This window comes from Myotis lucifugus, unplaced genomic scaffold (assembly GCF_000147115.1).
Source record: "Myotis lucifugus unplaced genomic scaffold, Myoluc2.0 scaffold_26, whole genome shotgun sequence".
Taxonomy (NCBI): Eukaryota; Metazoa; Chordata; class Mammalia; order Chiroptera; family Vespertilionidae; genus Myotis; species Myotis lucifugus.
In genome coordinates this window covers 1,315,162-1,328,261 of record NW_005871074.1, presented here as the reverse complement: position 1 = coordinate 1,328,261, position 13,100 = coordinate 1,315,162, and the positions used below count along the sequence as shown (strand labels likewise).

At 42.3% G+C, this 13,100-nt stretch overlaps 1 long non-coding RNA gene across 1 annotated transcript in view; it reads right to left on the bottom strand.

Annotated features, from left to right (window-relative positions):
- Nucleotides 1-3,328: 3,328 nt before the first annotated feature.
- The window catches only part of LOC106696706, a 22,063-nt gene continuing 12,291 nt past the window's right edge, over nucleotides 3,329-13,100 (bottom strand). The window contains exons 3-4 of the long non-coding RNA XR_002828589.1: nucleotides 11,111-11,341; nucleotides 3,329-4,192 (exon numbers count right to left, since the gene is read on the bottom strand). This is a non-coding gene — a long non-coding RNA (uncharacterized LOC106696706). The remainder of the gene's footprint in view (nucleotides 4,193-11,110; nucleotides 11,342-13,100) is intronic.

The following is a 13,100-nucleotide window of genomic DNA, read 5'->3' as shown; positions in this document are numbered from 1 at the left end:
TATCTGCAAGAAGAATCCAAACCTCCCAAGTAGATAATGCCCCTGTTTGTGAAAATGCTTTCCAAGCTGCAAACTATTCTATGAATACATAATATCAGAGAACAGACAGCCTGTGGTCGGTGTCAGATTGGCCACCAGAGCATTGTGGGAGCAGAGAAGAAGCAGTTGAAGAAGGTTTTATTTTGTTTGTCTGTTTGTTTGAGTTTGGATTTTTTTGGCATTTTATATGTCCCTATTTTATGAGAGGCACTGTGTTATTGACAAAGGAGAACTGAAACAATTATTAAATAGCAAAGCTACTAATTATAGACCATGAACAAACCTTCTGGGCTGTGTGTCAATGTTCTCATCTGCTACTCCTCACCCATCTTCTTACCCGGGCTGCTGCAGGGGGAGGGGCCACCAGGTCTCCCACTTTTATGGGAGCAGCTACTGCTCCAAGGCACATGCCCTTTCCACATTCCTTGCTGTCTCCTTGTACCTGCAATCCTCGCTGAGGCTCCCGTCTGCTCTCAGGAAGAATGCAGTCTGACCTATGTCCATAAGGTTGAGATGCAAATGCATCACAAAGACATAGTTCTCTTTTCACTAGAGGGTACAGGTCAGCATCCTGGCATTCCTCCTTCCCTCTTTCCCCTGTGAACTGTCACCGTCTACTTGGGGCTGTTTCACAATTTGTGGAGCAGGCAGTGAAGGTGAGGCATCTTGACATGGGGCCGAGCACTCTTGCCCAAGGGGAGGCATGCTATGTGTCTGCTTGAGGCACTCGTGAAGAAAGGTGGAATTTCCTCTAGGCCCTAAAAGTTTTCAAAAGACAAGGAATTGAGCGGATAAAGAAGGTATTAGGAGATGAAGGATACATAGGAAAATGCATGAGGAGTTGGAGGGTACAGAAAGGTGATTACTCTCATGACACAGGTGGAGAAGGAGTCTAAAGCCGCATTACAGAAAGCTTTGAATAGCAGGGAAAGGAAGGGAACATGATTCAGTGGGTAGCCAAGTAGTTCAAATCAGCAACTCCATATGCTCAGGTCACAACCACTGGGCTGTGGATCGGGGAATGAGGAATTACAGAACACACTTTCCCTCTCCTTCCCTTCTTGCTAAACACGCCTGGATGTTTCAGCCATGTCTCATTTATCAGGCTCTTCTATCTACCTTCTCTGGATATGATTTTCTTTCTCTCATCAAAAGAGAAGCACATGGCATTACCAAAGGCACTTGAATCATTTAAACAAACAAACTCTTAATGGATGGATAAATTTAATTCCCCACCCCCGGCCTCTTTATCTTACTGGGTAACTTTATTGGGAGTGCTTGAAAGAAGGTCAAGTTCAAGGTCCAAGTGGGTTCTCACTTGTCTATGATGTCACAGCTTGGAGCCCTGGTCACATTTAAATCCTTCATCTCGTTCTGACTTGGGATTGCTCTGATTTATAGTTGAACCTGATCCGTTGTGTGTTTTCCCCCTTAGGGAATTTTATGGATGCCAGCCTGAAATTCACACCCTCTCTGCTGCACCCTAAAATGTGTCACATGATTGTTTGCATTTTCTTAAAAGTTTCTTTTTTTCCTTTCACGGTAATGATAGTTAAGCCCTCAAGGACCATTACATTGTTGTTCCTTCCTTTCCATTTTCCCGAGCTGGAAAGGTGAAGCTGTCCGTGGCTGATGTGTGCACACCTGGGGGATCATTTGTGGATTCACTAAGCCCAGATTGTAAGTCTCTTTAGCAGCAACACAACAGAAAGACACTAATAAAGTCCCACTTCTCCTAATAAAGGGCCGGTGCTATTTCAAATGAAAACCATGATCAACCACGCTGTACACACAAGTCCCACCACCCACAGTTTATATGGGAGCTCTCAGGAGTTCACAATCCCTCTAGATGTCTCATTATTATTGTCTACAAAACTCCTCAGTAGCTTCTCTGTCCCCAAACCCTGCAAACACTTTCCAGTGTGTGCCTCGTCATTTCCTCTTACTGTGGAACACGGGCACCCGAGGAAAAATAAGAACAGATTGGATTTTCCCTTTGTGTGGAAACACATTTCATTTTGCTTACAAAAGCGAGAGGTCTGCCGGAGCTCGGCTGATGAAACAAGATGTTTTGATTTGAAGAGGTTCTTCTTTCACGTAGCGCAGTGTGGAGGCAGAGGCAGAGTCATTTGAAAACAATTTGTATTGACTGTGACTCATTAGAAAGGATGTCGCGTCCTGGCATTTCATCACCGAGCAGGGAATCATTCCCTTATAGGGCCGCGGGCTCAGATGTGACTCAGGAAAGGGAAAATGGACTTCTGTGGGAAATCGGTTAACTCAGCCAGGACCCAATGAATGCAAGTACATGTGTGACACCCTCTGCCGCTGCCGTGGGTTACTTCCCGTGGTATTGGAGGAGAAAACGTGGCTGTGTGGCTCTGAAGATTAGAAAGACAAGAAAATGCAGATTTTTACTTAGAAGGACTAACATAAACCAAGAGGACTATGCCCTTTGTTATTATTTTTTAACTATGTTTTTATTGATTTCAGAGAGGAAGAGAGCGATAGAAACATCAATGATGAGAGAGAATCATTAATCAGCTGCCTTCTGCACACACACACACACACACACACACACACCTAATTGGGGATCAAGCCCACAACCTGGGCATGTGCCCTGATGTGGGGAATCAAACCGTGACCTCCTGATTCATAGGTCGACGCTCAACCACTGAGCCACGCCTGCAGGCTATGCCCTTTATTATTAAAGTTTCAGGAATTATAAAGGGGGGAGGAACATACAGAAAGTACCCATATCTATGTGGGCACCATAAAAATAAACAACATGTTTACTGAATCATGGTTTTTTATGAAAGTCTCTAAACTGTGATATTTTTCATGAGGTGAGTTATTAATAAGTGAAAGACCCTAAAACAGAAGTTTTACTGGACTACTTTTGTCCTAGACTTCACAGTCCAGGGTGAGAACAGGTGATGTACATCTAAGCTTATTTAAAAAATAAGAGGCTTTCTAATACCACAAATATCTCACACCAGAAAAAGATATTCAGTGACATTTTTAAAAATCTGACAGCCCATGTCTTCATAGCAAAAATTGAATATAAAATTATGAAAAACCTTGTAATTTTATTTTTTTTAAAAAAATCTGTTTTTATTGATTTTTAGAAAGAGAGGAAGGGAGAGAGAGAGAAACATTGATCAGCTGCCTCCTGCATGTCCCCATCGGGGATCGAGCCAGCAACCTGGGCATATGCCCTGACCAGGAATCGAACTGGTGACCTCTTGGTGCATGAGTCAATGCTAAACTGCTGAGCCACACTGGCTGGGCAAAAAAAATAACTTATAATTTTTAAAATGAAAAATGAACTGGAAAACAAAAAAACAAAAAATCATGAACTCTCTTCTACTTGCTATTGACTAGTTTCTACCATGCTCTGGTCTCCACCATGATCTGTTTTCTAATGTGCCCGCCAGGGATGAAAGGGGCCCTCCCCTCCTAAACATCCCACACATGCCCTCTCTCATGCTATCCCTCCCGGGAAGTATGCAGAACCATAAGAGGCGGGGACAATACCCTTTAATAGAAAAGAAGTCTCAGTTTAGATAATACATAATGCCTTGCAGTTTGGGGATGATTTGACAGATTAATGGTGCTATAAGGTGGTTAAGATCCAGCCTTCAGCGAAGATAATGTTGACTCACTGTTCTTCCAAAACCAAGGACAGAGCTGTGCTATACAGTTCATGGCTGGGAAGATAACCAGTATTCAAATTGACTGACAGCCAGAAGAAGGATTATACATTTATTCCCTGATGAATGTGGTAGATACAGATGAAAAATCCTGAAGGTGAGCAGGGTGGAAGGTGGGTGTGAATGAAAGAAAACCACAGACTGAAGGTGCAGGGAAGAGCTGAACAACAAAGAGGCAAAGAGGCAAAAAGATGAATGCTGTAGTCTGATCTCCACGAAAGGATTTCAGGTTGAGGCGGGTCTCCCAGCCCTGGGGCAAGATGTTCAGTCCGAGCGAGAGCACTCTGTGCGAACCCCATGCTCAGCCTCCGTCTGGGGAACCACTTTCATGGGCAGGTGGTTCTGTTCCTTCATGGCTCCAGCTGAAGGAGGGAGTACACCTGCTGGAGAGCTGATCACAAAACAGGAGACATTGATACCAAAGTGCTGATTCCTGAGGGCTTCAGAGAGTAAAAGAAGAAACAGAAAGGAGATTGGTGGTTATTTAGGGCTGGAGGGGGTAGGAGGGTGGGGAGGGAAAACCAAAGGAAATTAGGTTTCTGCTGTTCTCAGATCCACTGTAGTGATGGCTGCACATATCTGTGAATATACACGTTAAATGAGTGACTTGTGTGGGATGTGAACTACATATCAATAAAGCTTTTTTTCTAAGCCTATAAGAAATTAGAGACAAGAGTCATGTGGTGTGAGAATAAGCTTTAACACAGCAACCTCACAGGGCTGGGAGGTAAAGACTGGGTACCACTGATTCTGGCAAAGAAAAGTATTATCAAATGCTAAGCACAGAACCACAGAGAAACTTGAACTTGTGCTATTGCATATTTCACGCCTCCTTGGGGAGTCGTGCCTCTCTCGTGGTCTAGATACCACTGATTCCCAAGTCCAATGGCCTTGCCCTCCTGGAGCTCACCAACTATGGGTGCGATGAATGTGAACGGAAGGTAGAAGCTGTAGGATAAATCACAAGGGAACATTTTCCATGTTTCCCTGCAGAATAGGGGACCAATTAAAGGGGTCAATTATCCTGTTCTATCTGTAGCAAGCATTTCTCAGATGGGAACTGGAGGCTGGAAAAGGTTTCTTGTTCCTTTACATAATTAGGACATCACTTACAAGACTTGTACTTTCTGGGTGTCCCCAAAAACTCCTCACATAGGGTTGGCATTAGTAGAAATTTAACAAATACTTTCTGCTTTTAATTATATTGAATTCCAAAAAGGGAGCTTAAAGGTTAGGCATTTTATGACGGGTGTGCCTTCTACTTCCAAATGTAATAGCTAGAATATAAACCGTAGGAAAGGAAAAGTATTTATTAAACACCAAAGCTCCTTTGAGGAATGACTGAATCAAGTTTACTGGTTATCATTAGTTTTATTAAAATGGCTAGGAAAAGGCTGACCTGGCAGATGTCTGTAACCATACAATCTTCAGTGTGGAATAATGTCCTGTGTTAGACTGTGTAAATGCAAGGACTTTCCCTGGGAGTCCAATAGCTTTAGCAACGGCTCCCTTTTCAAACATGCCAGGAAAGATGTGTTGCTTTGGGTTACAGACACTGGAAAATCAACAGACCAAAACACCCAGAGGAACTGAGTAGAGAGAGGACTGAGCCCGGTCACCCTGCAGTCTCTGAAGAGCTGCAGAGTGACAAAGCCGACCGCAATGTCCTTAAACAGTTCTCTGCCCACCCCCCGACCACCACCACCACACCCTTGCAGGGCCCTTCGCACATGGTCTGTCAAAATGCTGAGGAAAAGAGATTCAACATGACGTCAGGCCCAAGTTAGAGACATATTTCACAGAGCCACAGTTCAAAAGAAAAAAAATGAACTTTGACCTATTTGACCTCTACACAGGAGACTGGAGCCAGACCCTTTCAGATACCAAGTGTTCTTTCCATGTGCCTCTGCAAGGACCAAATGCACTGGGCAAGTGGGTTAATTGGTCCCTTATGAGGAAGGAGTTCTCATGGGTATTCATTGTGAATGCTCTGTGGGTGAATAAGTGGTTGGGAAAAAGCCAAGCAACTTCTTCCTTTCTGTCCACACTGGCAGTTCTGCCAGTTCTGAACACCACCGATGCCTCACCAAACATAACGGGGTCTCCTTACACTGCTTTACACACGCTCTTTGAGTTAAGCCATCCTTGTCCTCTGCACACTCATCTTGAGGATAACACATCATTTTGAGGGCATAACTAGTTTATACTTCTTAAAATGCTTGCAGGCATGTTTGATCTTCATACCTGAGAGAGGCATTCTCAGGGAAAACTAACTGAGTTTTCTTGACCACTAAAGTATGTTTCTTTATGTTACCACAATAAACAAAATTTAACTCTCAAAAAAAATCTTTCTAAAATACACTGCAACAAAGAAATATAAATTAAAATAAGAATAGTAAGAATTTTCAAAAAATGTTTGCCTATTATATTAAAGACTTTTTATTAAGTTACTAGCGGCCCAGTGCACGAAATTCGTGCACAGGGGGAGAGGGGTCCCTCAGCCCGGCCTGCACCCTCTCGCAATCCGGGCCCCTGCCATGGCAGCTTCGTCCAGAAGGTTGTTTGGCTGTCTGGTCTAATTAGCATATTACGCTTTTATTATTATAGATAATACCCATTATAATACCCAGGTTCAGAGAGCAGCAAGGGAAAGGATTCCCACGGACAAAGCCGAAGAGATTGTGAATTTTGACATTTGGGGGAAGTGATTTGATAATATGGATCCAAAGCCTTATACATGTTCAACTCCTTGACCCCACAATTATTTCATGCTTTTAATATTATTTGAATGCCTGCCAAGTGCTAAAAACTCAAAGTACAATGAAGAACAACACAGGCCAGCTCCCTGCCCTCAAGAAGCTTACATTTTCATAAAGAGAGAGAAAGACAATGAAAAATCACACGGGTAAATAGAGAAGATAAATTCAGACAGTAATAAATCCTAGGAAGAAAAGTAAACCATAGCTACGATGGAGCCTGTAGGTGAGAGAGGAGGTTTCTTCTCTTGGTGTCATGAAAGACCCCTGTGGCCAAGAGGACCTCAAACAGTCAGCTTCCCACTCACCCTATTAAGAGAGCCCCAAGAGAAGAGAAAACACAAAACCAAGCCCACCTTTCCTGGCCTTCCCAAAGACCAGGATAATGTGGGGGATGTAAAGGCAGTTGTTAGAGCTTCCAGAAACAGTTATTCGAAGGTGAGACAGTGTCAGGTCAACCACATGTAACTGAAAAAAAGATAACTGAAAAAAACACACAAAAAAACTTGAATTTCAAAAGAGATACATTAATGGTAAGGAAAAGAGCAATTCTGGCTTAGCTATGGCTCTGAAAATATACATCTTCTGCTTCCTGTACCTTTTTAGTTATGAAGCTTTAAGTGAAATTGTTCAAGGTTTGGTAGATACTTCTTGCTTGCAGGAGTTGGGAGAGAATACTATGGAATATATAGATGCTATAATTCTCTGTGCTAATATGTATTGAAAAATTGTATAACACAGGATAGCAGCCAAGTGAGGTAGAAAGAATATTGGAGTGGGAGTCCATCGACCTGGCTTCCAGCCCTAGTTCAGCTCTAAAAGGCTGTGCAATCTTGGCAACCAGTCACTTAACCACGGATCCGATCCTCTTCCACTTCAAGTGAGGAAATTGTATGAGCTCGTCTCTAAGGCCTCATCCACCTCTGTAAGCCCATTTCTTCTCTTTTCCCTCCCTCTACTATTAACATTACACACAAACACACACACACACACACACACACACACACACACATAAATATATAGGCTGAAGATTAAATCCCACTAGGACTTTAGAATGAACCAGTCCAAAGAGAGGAAAAATTACAATCGTAGAATAATGACTATATATGCCCAGAAAACTTAATACAGATCTTAGGATGATAAAAGAATGTGTCTATAATCTTTACATGTAAGATATTTTATATGTATGAATAATGTACCTTGTAGCTAAATCAATAATCAAGGCTTATATTTGTAGAATGCTTTAGTGTTTCCAAAGCAATTTTATGTCATATCGCTTTCACTTTTGAGCCTCCAACAACTTTAGGAAATCGGTAAGGCAATAAGAATTATTTCTTCACAAATAAATAGATGGAGACTTCAAAGTGTTAAATGACTTGCCCAAGTTTACATAGCAACTGGGACCTTGTCTGGTTCTCCGGCATTTATTCCCGCCTGCCACAATGCAGAGCCACTGGAATGACTGTGGCCCAGGCGTATTCCCTCGCCCCTCACTTCACCGTTCTGTTCCACCCATTCTCACAGCTCAGCTGAAATCACTGAGGACACCAGAGCAGTGAAGCAACAGGATACCCAAGCTTCCCTAAGATAGAAGCTATCACAGAGACACTCAACCAGCTGCTCCACTGTCCACTTGCGGAGCAGTCACATCTCAGTGTCTTTTCTTTCTTTAATTTCAGATAGGAAAATAGAATGCATAAGATAGGTTACACCCCTTCGTTTAAAAATAATGGCTAGCATTATATATCCATCATTCATAATGGAACTCATCTTGAATGACAAAACGGCCTACATCTGCACAAAACAGTTCATTTGATTTCTTTCTGTCCTTGGTTTGTCGCCCACTTTCAGTATGCCTAACAACCCAGAACAATGTGAACTCTAAATCAAATCACTGTAAGCACTGGTGAGTTCAAATGACACCAGGCATAAGTGCTATATAAGGACCACAATTGGCCCTGGCAGGGTGGCTCTGTTGATTAGAGCATCATCCCCTACACCAAAAGGTTGCGGGTTTGATCCCAGATTGGATACATAGGGGAGGCAGCCAATCAACATTCATCTTTCTCTCTCTCCCTTCCTCTCTCCCTCTAAAACATATCCTCAAGTGAGGATTTTTTAAAAAAAGAGCCACACTGGTTGCCTCGGTAGCAAATATTTATTTTAATCCAATGAAGTTAAACAGGAATATATGAAAATCATAAAAGGGTAAACCAAATGCCACAATCTTGTTATCATTTTTGTCAGTCATTAAAATGGATAAAACCACTGCCCCTTCTGAGTTCTCAGGGATTCATTCTCATGGCCTCAATACCTGGAGCTCTTTCCATGAGCAAATGTACTTCTAATTTTAACAGAATCATTAATTAAAGCTCCATTTTCCACCAAGCCACCTAAGAGGTTTTAAAAAAGAAATAGTCCTTGATTCCACCTTTTTCACACTTCACATTTACTTCATCAGGAAATCCTGGGCTCTACCACATCCCCAGGCCTTCTCAGCACCTCCGTGGCCCAGTGAGGCCTCTGGATACTTGCAGCAGTCTCCTAACTGGTCTCCTTGCTTCTGCCCTTGACCCCTGCAAGCTGTTTCTAAGGCAGCACGGGACAGGTTGTGTATTTCTTCTAATCCAAAGCTTCCAGGGTCTCGCATCTGACTCTGAGGAAGGCCCAAATCCTTACAACCGCCCCCAAATGCTGCAAGATTCACCCCTGTGCCTTTCTGGACCTCAACTTCTTTCCTCTACCTGCCCACCACTCCGCTTCAGCCTCCCTGGCTTCCTTGATGCTCTTGACACGCAGCAAGCAGACCTGTCACCTTGGCTGGTGCCTCTGCCCCAAGCAATCTAATCCCAGAGTCCTCCGTTCATTGTCTCACCTCTTTCAAGTCTTTGCTCCAATGTCACCTTCTCACCCTATTTAAAAATGCTGCAGGTACCCCCCTCCCCCAATGCTCTCATTCCCCCCTTACCCAGCAGTCCCTCCCCCTAGTACTTACACCTTCTAACCCTCAAAATATTCGACTTACTATGTTCACTCTCTTCCTCTCCTCACTAGAAAGTACACTCTACAAAGGAAGGGACTTTTGTCTGTTATTTTTCACTGTGTCTAAAACAGTGTTTGGCACATAGAAGGCCCATAATAATTATTTGTTGAAAATGTGAATAAATGTAGATGGCTAATCCTTGTTTTGCAAACCACAAACGAGTGTGATTGCTAAGCATGGATCCCCAAATTGTTGAATTTCTGATCTGCATGCTGGGTTTTCTATGTGACTACTGAAGTGTTAGCCAATCCCTGAGACAATGCTCATTGGCCTCCTTCTGCAATTAGAAGTTATGAGGAGAAGAACAGACCAGAGCTGGGAAAATGTATGAAAAAGAAGAAATAAGGAGCTAACTAGGAAAGGGAGTTTAATTTCAAGAATAATTGAAGAAATATATAGCAAAGCACTAAGACCATTTTTTAAACTATGAAGTTAGCAAAGGTTTTTTAAAAATTATAATATTCAGGGCTGGCAAAAGGACAAAGAAAAACTACTTTTAGACACTGCCCTTTAGAAATTGGAGCCCTTTTAGAAACTTATTTGGTGAGTGTGTCAAAAGCTTTAAAATAGTCAGGAATTAATTTGGGCAATTTTACCCTAAATGTGGAAAAAGCTTTATGGGCAAAGATTTTATTACAACTGCATTTATAAAAGCAAAATTTGGAAGCAACGTAAATGATCCGTCATAAGAAGATGATTAAGCAAACTATACATGGCTCATCAACTCGATTCCATTTTTAATGACTCATTAATAACTTAACAATGTGGAAAAGACCGAATGTGATGCTGTGTAACCCCCCATCCCACCAGAGCAGGGAAGAAAGATGGGGGAAGAGGTTAGTTGAATATAAACAGGGGTGGGCCCAGGACAGAGCCGTGCTCCTGGATTCCAGGTTGTTTGATGCCATCCACCTTATCCCAAATCATCAGACTGACCACAGATCGTCTCTCTCCTGCATCTGAGAACAATAGTTCCAATGCCCAGAAACATTATGTTTCCCAACTCTTATTCACTATCTCTCCTCGGAGCTGAGGAGCCCTACACATGTAGGCACCCAGTGACCTGCCCTGAGACCCTGCTGTTGCCGAGGGACGTGTATGAATGAGGCCCCAGAGTGACCTCCCTCCAAATAATTAAAAAGTAAATACAAACAGAAATGAAAGAATGGAGGTGTTAGACAACAAATGTATTTGTAGAAAAGTAAACCTGAATCCTATAAAAAATTGAATCAAAATCAGGCCTACGTGGGCACATAATGGTATATTTTGATGGGTATAATTTGGTCCTCTGGATTGTTTTATAATAGGAATCTGCCAAAAATGAGTTCAGTCACAGGTTATTTTAAATACGCTCCAAAATACCACTACCACTACAAATTTATACTACCTTTGATACATCCAATACCATGGCAGTAAAATAATTGGACCCACTCTGAGGAGTTCGAGCAGAATAGATCACGAATCAGATGAGCTTCATATGTGAACGTGGGAATGGGAGCTCATTATCACACCAGGTAGCATATTGGACCTTAGAACCTTGTCTGTTGTTGTTTACTCACCTCTATGGATATATCTCCTTTCACTTCAGAAGGATCTGTTGAATATTATGCTCGGTCTTCAACTGTTTTTGAAGTGCCTTTGTGGAGACAGCTGAGACTGGGTGCTTGGCCGCTTTTCATAGTTTTTAGGGTCGTTACCTCCAAAGTTCTTACCTGGTCCCCCAGCAATTCTCTAACACCAACTGGGTGTCCCACAGTTCAGTCCAATTCTGACAGGAGTAAGCATAAGATCTGTAAGTGAAGGAAGGAATAGTCTCACAAGATTGTCCCCACTTCAGACGCCAGAAACAATTACGTGTAGGTGGGGCCCCGAGCCACCCCCACTTCTGCCGGGCTGACCAAAAATTCTGGTTTCTATACAAACATCAAATCATTCTGCTGCACATCTGAAGCTAATATAATGTTATATGTCAATTATATCTCAAATTTTTTTAAAGTCCAAAAATTTGGGAGTTTCTAAGACCCCCCCTCAAGTTTAATAATTTGTTAGAACAATTCACAGAACCCAGCAAAGAGCTGTACAATAGATCCTCCTTATCCCTGGTTTTGCTTTCTGCTATTTCATTTACCCCTGGTCAATTTTCATCTGAAAATATTAAATGGAAAATTCCAGAAATAATTCCTAAGTTTTAAATTGAAAGCCACTCAGCTCTGTCCCACCTGGGACATGACTCATCCCTTTGTTTAGGTTCTCTACAATGTAGACACTCCCTACCTGCTGGTTACCTAATAGCCAACCAGATTATCAGATCAACTGTCATAATATCAACTCACACTTATTTTACTTAATAAGGGCCCAAAGTGCAAGACTAGTGATGCTGATGATTCAGATATCCCATGGAGAAGCCATAAAGTGTTTCTTTTAAGTGAAAATGTATCTATGTACAGGAAAAAAACATAGTATACTAGTATATAGGGTTTGATACTATTCAGTTTCAGGCACCCACTGTGGACATTGGAACATATCCTTCTTGGATAAGGGGGACTACTGTATTTATAACTACAGTGTTAACTTAAAGGACACAAGACAAATGAAAGAGATGCACAAGGCAAGGTAAGGGGACAGGCGGGGTGGGGGCAGGGCCCAGAACTTCTAAGCCCTCAGATGCTCCACCCTTCCAGAACCCCATGAGTTCATCAGCCAGAAGCTCCTCAGAACCTCATTGTTCAAGTCTTTATCGAGGGCTCATTACTTAGGCACAGAAAAAAAAAAAAGAAAAACTTAGGCACAGAAGATGGATTGAACTCAATCTCCAGCCCCTCTGCTCTCCCTGGAGGTTGGCGTTGAGGCTGAAAGCTCTCACCCTCCAACCTCCTGCCTGGTATTTCTGCTGTGACCAATCCCTCCCTTGAAATTATCTAAGGGTTCACCACGAGTCACCTCATTACTCTACACTCAGATTGAGCCAGAAAGGAGCTCGTTATGAAGAACAAAAGATACTCGTATCACTCAGAAAATTCCAAGGGTTTTTGAAGTTCTGTGCCAGGAACCTGGGACAAAGACCAAATATATTTTTTATTATATCACAGTTCTGAAATGTTTTCTGGGTAAAATCCCTTTACTTCAGTTTTCTGAAATGTAGCCTGAAGTACTGAGTTTAACTTCCTTGACAACCATCACCCAGGTTTTTACGATTCTGAAGCTAATACATGCTTGACACAGTTCTTTGTGCAAAGCATGCACCTCAATATGTGAGCACTTAGTGTACTTCTCAATTAATAATCAATAATGCTGGTATGTGCTACTTGGGCCAGAACACAGCTGGTGTTAGTGGGAGAGCATGGCCAGGGCCCCAGGAGACTGAGGGCTCTGGGAGAGTTAGATCAATTAGATTAAGTGCAGGAGTTGACTCTTCTCAAACTAGTTGTGTTCATTCAGATTCTTCCGGTATCAAGAGATAGAAACCTGACTCAGATTTGTTTAAAGGAGATTTATTTTCTTAAAAAAATTTATACTAATAAAAGGGTAATATGCTAATTAGACTGGGAG